Source organism: Condylura cristata, unplaced genomic scaffold, assembly GCF_000260355.1.
Source record: "Condylura cristata isolate star-nosed mole 26May11 unplaced genomic scaffold, ConCri1.0 scaffold00036, whole genome shotgun sequence".
NCBI lineage: Eukaryota > Metazoa > Chordata > Mammalia > Eulipotyphla > Talpidae > Condylura > Condylura cristata.
In genome coordinates this window covers 15,439,772-15,450,691 of record NW_004567137.1, presented here as the reverse complement: position 1 = coordinate 15,450,691, position 10,920 = coordinate 15,439,772, and positions in this window count along the sequence as shown.

The following is a 10,920-nucleotide window of genomic DNA, read 5'->3' as shown; positions in this document are numbered from 1 at the left end:
CAGTTTGTGACCAGGAATGCATACAAATGTATCATCACAAAAAAATTCCAATTCTTTAAAAAGTGAAATATTTTTCTAACCCCATGTAGAATCTGAGCTGAATATAGGGAGTGAAGATTATACCCACAAAATTCACCCTTTAAGACACTGATGTAGAATCAATTTCAATACTGCTCTCCTGAGGAGGAAGTAGTCCATGAAAATACAAACTCTATAACTTTTTTCTTTTTGCCTAAATGTGAGATCATGTGTCGTTATTTATAAGTGAGTGGGACATGGGAGAGCCATCCCTACCTCCTAAACCAAACGTTAAACATGACTTCAGTGTGTTTGATGAAGGCTGAATCTAATGCTGGACACTAACTTAATAAAAGGTCATTCAATGTATATTTAAACTAGGTTAATTTGTTTCTGTATCTGAGCAGCATTTTATGAAGCTTAATCATTACTATTACTGGATTGGAGCCACCTACAGTGCAGAACACGGTGCCTGGATGTGGCTGAATGGCTCTGTCGTCTCCCTGGATCTGTAAGTTTCTGAGCCAAGGGTTTTTGTGTGTTTAAATGTTTCCTTGGATGTCATCAGAGACTATAGATAAGATCTTCCTTTTAAAGAAAAAAAAAACAGAAAAAAGATTGAACAAAAAAATAAATTTAGTGACTTTTGCTATATAGTTTGAACTGTGACCATATAAAAGTTTCTGACATTGATTTTTCTTTTGCCTCAGACCCAGCATTTGTGTGTGTGTGTGTGTGTGTGTGTGCATGTGCAGAGGGCACATTCAGGGGGGCTGTCCAGAGATAACAGTGCCCTTGATTTTCTTTATTCTGCTGGAGCCCAGTTTCCTCAACCCCTACCCAAAGCCCATGTCTCAAATATCTTGTACTTATTTGTAAATGTTTGTAATCTTCAAGGCCCCTTCTCACTCATAAACATGGGTTTCCAGCATCACACAAAGGCCAATTTTATGCCCCAACTTGTTCCCTAAACTAGTCATTGCATCTTTAATATAGGATGAAGCAACATACATAAAATATCAAAACCATTAGTAATAAAAAAAAATCCCTGAACTCTATGTTCTAGTATAGAGATAATAACTGAAATTTAGCAATATTCCATTCTGAAATTGCTAAGACTGGTTATGGAACAAAAAATATAATGACTCAGTGTGTTAAGGTCTCATTCAAATGCTTTGAAAAGCTCAACTATTTAATAAGAATTATCACTGAACATTTTCATTGCCTTCTCCCATATGCTAACATTTTTATTTTTAATTACAGATTTCCATTCTTTCAAAAGGCAACTCCAAAAAACTGCATAGTATACAGCCCAAAAGGTAATGCCTTGGGTGAACTCTGTGGGAAAAAAAACTTGTATATCTGTAAACAACAGATGGTAGAAGTGGAAGAAGCAAGCAGTGAAGGTCTCCAGAACACCAGCTCTCCTGATAAACCTGCTCCAATTATCTAATTCTGGGCTGTGAAATATTTCAAGTTGTTATAAAAATGACAAGTTTGTGCACCACCATCTGCAACTATAAGGTATCAAGATAAAGACTGAATGAATACTTTGATTTAATGTATGTTCGGCATTAAACTGCATATATTTTGTGGATGTATTCTAGTAAAGTTTCTTTTCAGACATATAAATAAACAATTCACATCAAATATTGTAAGTCCACATCATTGCATTCCTTTGCTGACATTCTGAATTGTGAAGATTCATCTTTGTTCATATTTCTGAATATAGCTCATTCTGGACACCTGTATATCATTACGTTTAAACATTGTGTTTGGCAATTATCTATCACGTGTCTTGGTATAAGTCCGCTTGTATTTAGATAATTACATGTTCTCTTAATTCCATGGATTTTTGTAGCTAGTTCCTTCTCCAAGTTTGGGACATTTTTGTTAGGCCAGTCTGGGCAGGTTCAGCTATTATTTCTTGAAAGAAAGTCTCTGTGCCTTTCTCTTTCACCTCTAGGATATTCATTATATATCTGCTTCACTTCCTAATGGAGACTGATAGTTCTCATATTTTCATGATTTTTCTAAATCAGATTCTTTCTCCTCTACCACTGGCGTTATTTCTAGATTTCTATATTTTTCCTCTGTAATTCTTTCTTCTTTGTTTCTATCCTATATTGTATGTTTTCTTTCGTAGTTTTTCTCCATTTATTGAATCTCCATATCCAGGATCCCTGGTTCTGTTTTTCTTTTATATTTTCTTTAAAAAAAAAAAAATATATATATATATTCATACAGAGCTGGGGAACAGGCCAGAGGTCAGGGGTGGTGAGAGGATTTACAGAGTGGGGAACAGAACAGTCAGATCAATGAAGTACACTGCTGTGGGGAGCCGAGGGCGCGGCAGGAGAGCTCTGATGCGCCATGTGGGTCACCTCTGGCCTGGGGGCGGGGATCCAATCCACAGTGACTCAGCTGCAGCTCACTTGCAGTGCTGCGTCCTAACCCGGTGAGCCACCAGGGAGGACCACTTTTTTTTCTTTTATATTTTCAATCTCTGCTTCTTAAATTCCCATTTCTTCTTCTTAAGTTCCTTTCTGATATCAGTTGTCAAACTTTTTTTTTTCTTAGAATGTGCTATCTTCCTGATATCTGTTTTAAATTCTTTCTGATATTCATCAGTTTTCATAAGTTTGATTTCTAGCTATTTATCTTTTATTTTTTTGTTTAACAGATATATTTATGTTAAGCATACAGAACCGGGGTATAGGCCACAGATGCAGGGGCAGTGAGAGGTTTCAATAGAGACAGTAGGGAGCAAAACAGGCAGGTCCACGAGGGGATACAGCACTGCTGAGGGGAGCAGCAGGAGAGACAGGAGAGGGCTGCGGCACCATGTGGTAACATCCCGGGGTAGGGATCGAACTCATGTAGAAGTGGCTTTAGCTTCTTAGTGCTGTGCTTTAACCCACTGTGCTACCATGGTGGCCCTGTCTTTTTTTTTTTTTTTTTGTATAATACAAAAATGAGGTGCCTCCCTATCCAGTTTCGACTTCCCTCACAGGCATTAAGTGTCTTTCCTCTTATATGTAGTATTTAATAATGTGGCTTTCATTTTATGTTTATCTTTTCAGTCAGGGCAGGGAGGAGTGAGGCAGATGGGAGAGAGGCAGCCTCCCGTTCTAGAGCCTTGCACAGGGAGGGTGAGACTACACGGGAGCTATAGTCCCTGTGCTACACCTTCTGCCTATGAAGAAGTCTGGCTCTCTCCCGCTCACACAGCCTCTGGTCCCCTTCTTCCTCAGGGCTGTGGGTTTGCGAGGTAGCCCACCAGCTTTGCTTGTGGCACAGACTTCAGATCACAGACACGCGGGCTTCCCCTGTGTTCTGACATACTAAGCTGAGAGTCTAGGTGAGGATCAATGTTCTTAGACAAACACTAAATCTAACCCTTGCAGCTTCCACCATGTTCTCCATAAATATAACTATGTCAGGGAGGTCTTTACTACCTTATCCATCAAGGCAGATTTTACTGCACACTAATAATTCCACTCCATATCTAAGAACTTATTTTATTTTTGTTACTATCTTAACCTCTTTGAGGCTCCAGAGAGGGAGAGAATAGTTTAGGGAGAGAGAAAATTGGCTAAAGTGTGTGCTTAGGGGACTACTTAAAGGGGAGATGTTATACTTCCAAAATAGTAACAGAAATCTAGCTAACATGGGGGAAATGATAATAGTGTCTTACTGTGCCATGAAGCTGATGATGTAACTCCTATTTTAAAATTTCTATTGTAATAAAAATGGCTTTTGACACTTTTATTTCAGTGTTTTTAACTTTATTGAAATTTTATTGGTTTACATCATTGTAAATGGCATCATCAATAATGTAAAATCAATAAAACTTTCAGTCTAGAAAATTCCATGGCTTTGTTTTGTTTTAAAGATTTATTTATTTATGCATACAAGAACTAGGGTACAGGCCAGAAGTACAGGGGTGAGAGGATTTGCCAGAGTCAGAGTGGAGAGCAGAAGAGGCAGATTAACTGAAATACACTGCTGCACTCTGTGGGTCACCTTCCTGGCCAGGATCTAGTTCACACTGCAGTGGCTGTGGACAGCTTCATCGTGCTGTGCTCTAACGCCTTGCACCACCAGGGAGAACCCTAGAAAATTCAACTTCTAACTTTTGTAATAAACTATCATTCGGTGAGAGCCAATAGATTTGCACATTTCCAAACCGTCACCAGAAAGATGGGTGGGGAAGTAAAGAGACGATTGATGGTTGGGTGGGTAGGCAGGTAGATGACAGAGAAAGACATATAAAACATAATGCCTTAACAATTTTGACATTTAATAATCTGGGCAAAAAGTATGTGTCATCGTTGATGGCACTTTAGTCAGGAAACCCTATCAGGCCTGTAGCATTGACACACCGAGAAAGTTTGATATTTCTTAAATACTTAAATGTGTTCAATTAATTGAGTTTATCCTAGACATTTCATATTGTCTAATTTATTTTAAAGTGTTATTTCTTAGGTATCTAATGGTAACTAGATCTATTGTTGTTACCCAGTCCCCAGGTCTCTGGTGTCTGACAGGCCTGTGTGTATACAGACATTTAAAGTGCATGCAAATATAAAAGAAAGAAGTTTGCTTGTAGAGGCCGTCTTTCTACCCTAGGTCATTCTGCATTGACAGTAAGGTAAGATTTCAAAGTCTTTCTCACAATCCTTAGCCCTGTGTTTTCTGTGTCTTCCCTTTCTCCCCAGGGTTGTATCAGACATTCTCCCCACCCTGATACTAGCACCCAAATTCCAGTATTCACCCCACATAGGGCTTTTGCATATGCTGCTTTTACTGTTTTTATCTCTGAAATGCACTTAACTCTTAGCTCCCTGGGCACTTTTGCAAGAAAAATTACTCATTTCTCAGACTTCTCATCAATACTGTCAGGACGGTCTTCGCTAACTTTTCCATCAAGACAGGTTTTACTGTATTCTAATAACTCTCTTTCCTCCATATCTAAAACTCATTTCCATTGTGTATTATTGTGTTTACTTATGTCAGCCCTCCCTCTATTTTGTAAGCCCTGTGAAAGCACACAGCTCTGATTTAGAAACTGTCTCTAGAACTTAGAACTCGGCAGGTGACCAAAGACAGGATAATACCTTGCTGTGATTGAAGTAAATTCTGCTTATTTTCCCTCTCCACTGCCGACAGTGCATTTTCAAACTGGAGTGAGTATGACTCACAAAGTTCATATATTTCCTGGCTCTTTAGAACCATATCTAACCATCATCTTGTCTTCTGAAATGTGATTTCCTTTGACATTCAGGCAATTTTATATTGCACACGTCCCATAGATGACCTAATGAGTCAAAGGAAGGCTGATTTTGTACATAATTATCAACATGAGTGTGCACTCCAGTGACAACTTACTTTGAAAGTACTAGAGAGCTGAAAGTTAAAAAATAGGATTTATACAATACCTCTGTCTCAGAATGGAGGGTTTTATAATTTACTATTTCTATATCAGTACTTTTTCTTCACATTCCTTTTTTCCCTTGTATTCCTGTGCCATTGATAAATTTTTGTTGTGTTTTTGCTGTTAGATATGAAATAAAACTAAGGAAAATATATGGACATCAATGTATAGTGATAACAATTTTTTTAAAATATTTATTTATTTATGCATACAGAACTGGGGTATAGGACAGAGGTTCAGGTATAGGTGAGAGGATTCACCAGAGGCACAATGGGGAGTAGAACAGGTAGATCGACGAAGCATACTGCTGAGGGGAGCAGCAGGCGGTCAGGAAAGGTTTGCCACACTATGTGGATCACCTCTAGGGCAGGGATTGAACTCATGCTGAAGTGGCTTTAGCTTCTTGGTGCTGTGCTTTAACCCGCTGCACCACTTGGGAGGTCCAATAATATCAATTTTTAACTAAATAAATCATTCATAGAGTTGAAGCCATCAATATGGGAAAACTTACATGTTCACTTTGTTTTTTTTCCACATATTTATATATGACTTCAATATATGTTCTTCTTACAGATACAATAGCCTTTAATTTGACAATTATCAGCAATTATCTGGCCCTGTTTTATATATGTACATGTATTATTAGAATTTTCACGTCCAGGAGTTTGAAGCCTGGAAGATAAAATAATAAATATTAAATGTTGAATTTTTTTATCTAGTTCTTCACATGGGGAACAACATAGATATCAGAATGGGTTTGTATTAAATGAAATTAAAAATCAAGAAATTATTAAGGCTACAAAATATAAAGCACGAATCATAAAACTTAAACATAAAGGGGACTTTAAGTTATGGAGTGACTCTGAATATCAGCATCTAAATTACAGAATGGAAAGGCTCATTTATTTTATATTGACTGCTACAAGCATGTTTTATAATATATTTGGCTATGTATATAAATGTCTATTATAACATGCACTTAAAATGAATGTTTAAATTGGAGTCATAGTTAGGAGAGACATAACCCTGAAAAATGTAACTCAGCAGAAAAGCATTTTGTTTTTCAAAATGGGTCGTTTTTAACTGCACAATTTTCACTATGTTTCAGAAATGTATTAAGAATACAAATTGTTCTCAGCCACACCCAGACAAGCCCATCATAAACTGAAATACCTTAGGTTGAAAACCCATTCACACCCTTAACCTCATGAACATTGCTGCTTACCCTCACCTCCCTAAATATGCTCAGAGCACTTACACTATCAGTTGCATATATCACCTAACACAACCTCTACTATAAAGAGATGCATGATCATATTATATTGTATAATTTTAATCAATTATTTTCAAAATACAACTTTATGTCATCCACGTCTAAATAACCAAACTCAATCATCTGAGTTGAGGTTAATAACTTTATGAAAGAGACTTAATAGGTGAAAAAGTTCCCCTAAAATGTATGTTCCCCCAAAACCTCACAGTGTGATGTTATCTGAGTATCTGAAAATAGCTTCTTTTTTGTAAATGTAATCAAGGTAAGGATCAAAATGGAAGAAAAATATCAGAGGGTTGCTTAAATCCATTGTGAGCGACCTTATAAGAGATAAGTGGACACAGAAAGAAGCAGAGAAAACAATGTGATGTTGGAGAAATTTACTGGCACCATGCTAAGGATTGCCAGCATCTCTGTAACCCAGTAAGTTAATTTTGAGACTTGTTATATTTTCTTTACATATTGGTTATTTGGTAACAACATGTATAGAATATCAAGAACACCAATTCCTTTTTTTATCAACAATAACAATAATTTCGTCCCTAGAAAATTTCAGTTGATTCTTCAAGAGAAAGGAACTTCCAAAGGATCCATCTGCAGATACATTGACTTCAGACTTCTGCCTTGGAGCTATGAAGGAATAAATTTTGTTCCTTTAAGCCCCCCAGTTTGTGATCTATAAGAAATAGACACAGATTGTGGCAACAAGTACAAGAAAACTGGGTGAGTTCCACAGAGGGAGAAAGACACTTCCTGAAAATTCCTCATGAGCAAATGTGTCTTGGAGTCAAACAACATTAAGATAAAGTGATTGCTCTGATGTGCACTCTTGAAATGTGCAAGTGTAATTATTCCACTACCTTTAATACATTACTCATGAATATACATCAATTATTAATTACATCAATAAGCAATGTAAATGTGCCGAATGTTTTATGTTGAGTCTGTCACGGTAATGATACATTTCTTCCCATTCAATTCCTGTCTTTTCCTGGTTGATTTATTCTGAACAAATCTATTTTTTAAATTTAACATCTTCCATACATAAAGTGAGTATTTATATTTGGATAGAAATAAAAGAATTCCATTCTGGAATTTATAAAAATAAGAGACTTACTTGTCTGAGGTAAAATCTGTACCATCAAGCCAAACCCACTTTAATCGTGTACTGTTGTAGTGTAAACTGATGAAAAACTTCCTTTGAAAAAAATCACACTGGATCTTTGACAAATCAATTATAAAATTCTGCAGAGTGGAAAATTAGTTATAAATAAAACAGTCTATGAGAAAAAAGAGCATAATTGTCTAACTTTATTTCATCTACAGACCTCCCAGCTGACTGTTCTGCTATATGGAAGAGATGCCCACTACTAGTGATTGATTTATTCATGAGCAATTTATCTTTACTTTACACTATATTTCAATCATTTTATTTTGTTATAGTTATGAAAATGAGCAGTGAGCTTTATAGCTATAATCATTTAGAGTAGTTAGTGAAAATCATAGAACATACATTAAGTTACATAATAATTAGTGAACATATCACAAGATCAGAAATGGGGGGAAAGAATTTTTTTTAAAGATTTAGATATACAAAAATGGGGTACAGGGCAGAGGTGTGGGTGTGAGAGTATTCACCAGAGAGAGTGGGGAGCAGAGCAGGGAGATCTATTGAAACACACTGCTGAGGGAAGCAGCAGGTTAGACAGGAGCGGTCTGCTGCACCATGTGGGTCAGCTCCCTGGCTGGGGATCAAACTCATGGAGCAGTGGCTGATGAGCTTGATAGTGCTGTGACTTTAAATCCTGTTCCACCAGGGAAACATCAAACTGTGAATGTTTTTCAAAGGGACTAACAGGTTAAAATCTTTTTTAAGGCCCTCCCCAGTGGTGGTGGCACAGCAGGTTAAAGCACAGCACTGAGAATCTAAAGCTGCTTCCGCATGAGTTCGATTCCCACCTGCCCCGGAGGTGAGCACATGGTGTGGCAGACCTCTCCTGACCCGCCCGCTGCTCCCCTCAGCAGTGTCCTTCGTTGATCTGCCTGTTCTGCTCCCCACTCTGTCTCTGGTGAAGCCTCTCACTGCCCCTGAGCCTCTGGCCTGTACCCCAGTTCTGTATGCACAAATAAATAAATCTTTAAAAAAATCTTTTTTAAAAAGGAAGATGCGGGACCCTCCTGGTGGCGCAGCAGGTTAAAGCACAGCACTGAGAATCTAAAGCTGCTTCCGCATGAGTTCGATTCCCACCTGCCCCGGAGGTGAGCACATGGTGTGGCAGACCTCTCCTGACCCGCCCGCTGCTCCCCTCAGCAGTGTCCTTCGTTGATCTGCCTGTTCTGCTCCCCACTCTGTCTCTGGTGAAGCCTCTCACCACCCCTGAGCCTCTGGCCTGTACCCCAGTCTGTGTGCATAAATAAATAAATCTTTAAAAAAAAAAAAAAAAAAGGAAGATGCATTAACCAAATGAAGACTTGGGGTTGAAAGGTGGAGGAGATAAAATGTACCCCAGGCACATGAAACAAGAATGTGAGAAACAGAGATGAAGGAGCACAGGGTCTATGGATCTAAAGAAGAGCATGGCCCTGAGCCCAGGCAGGCTGCGCCAGAGCAGGGCCTGGGGCCCTCAGTGCGGAGGTGGCCAGGGCACAGGTAAGAGTCAGATTTAAAGTTAGTAAATAAGTCATTGCACTTTATCCTCAGAGCTGAGGTAGAAACTCAAGTATTAAGCTTCTAAATTACAGTCAGATTGTAAGGGTTCCTGAGATTGTCATATAGACAAGTCTTTACAGGGATATAAGTCTTCACTGATTACTGTCTTTTTTAAACTATCTGAAACAAAAGTCATTAAAATTTTAAGAAATAAAATCTTATCCTTACCATCTCTTCTGCAGTATCCAGCTTAACAAAGTTTGAAATTAAAGTATTGCAATAGTTGAAACACTGTTTCCAAAATTGCATGTTTTGTGAGAAGAAGTAGCAGTTGTTTCCAAGCTGAAGCCAGTTGTTAGCACAAGTAGGACCATTCCAATCTATTAAAAGAAGGAATACAGCTGAATGCTTCCATACAGCTGAACACTTCCCATCAGTGCAAAACATATCCAGGAAGATTACATAGCATCGCAGCTCTACAAACACTCGTGTTTTTACATTGTACTTGTTTGTATGCAGGACGACTTAGCATGAGATTTACTTTTTTAATTTATCATCCCACTGAGGCAAAACCCATTGTGGCATCTCTCCTGCTCAATTTTGAAGATGCAGGTGCCACTAGTTTTCCTTAAAAAAAAAAAAGTCCTTTTAAAATTTAATCAGCAGCAGCAACATCAACATCATCATCATCATTCAATGCAGTGAAAACATTTGGCCTTTCAGATCCATAGGAATGCATAGAGGAGACAGTGTTTTAAACCATAGTATTACAGATGTCAGGAAACATATCCACAATGTAATAGATAGGTAGGTAGATCAAGAGATAGACTGACAGATAGATGGATAGATAGATTTGTTTAAAGAAAAAACAATAGGACCCCAATGGCGTCTTGCATGTAGGATCCCAGAAAGTCTTAAAAATATCAATTTTAGAGAGACTTCTGGAAGATGGCGGCAGAGTAAAGACGCCGAGATCACCGCGTCCAAGCCTGCATAGGAATTGAGGACTGAAAACAGACTATAGACTCACTTACTACAAGTTTTAACCCAAACGAAAACACCCTGGACTCACTAGAAGGTAGATAACTGAGAGGGAATCGGCCATTGGGGAACTCCCAGAAGGGAACTCCCTGGAAAACCCGGGCCCCTGGAAGTTCCGCGGGCTGCAGGAGCCGCTTTGCCCCATGCTAAACCCTGGAGGTAAAGCTGGACGGCTCAGCTCAGTGAGTGGAGCCCAGGCTGCAGAAAAACTGCAAATCTGATCCTCAATACCTGGGTGAGAGAAAAACCGCTGAAACTTCAGACTCCGGAGCATCTGGGCACCACGCAAAGCCGCTGATGAGCTCGACCAGCTCGGAAACCGGCAAGATAGCGGCAGAATAAAGACGCCCAGGTGGCTACATCCAAACTCGCACAGGATTATACAAAAACGGACTATAGACTTTCATGCTACGAGTTTCAACCCAAATGAGAACGCCCTGGACTCACTAGAAGGAAAATAACCGAGGGAGAACCGGCGATTGGGGAGTCCCCATAAGGGAA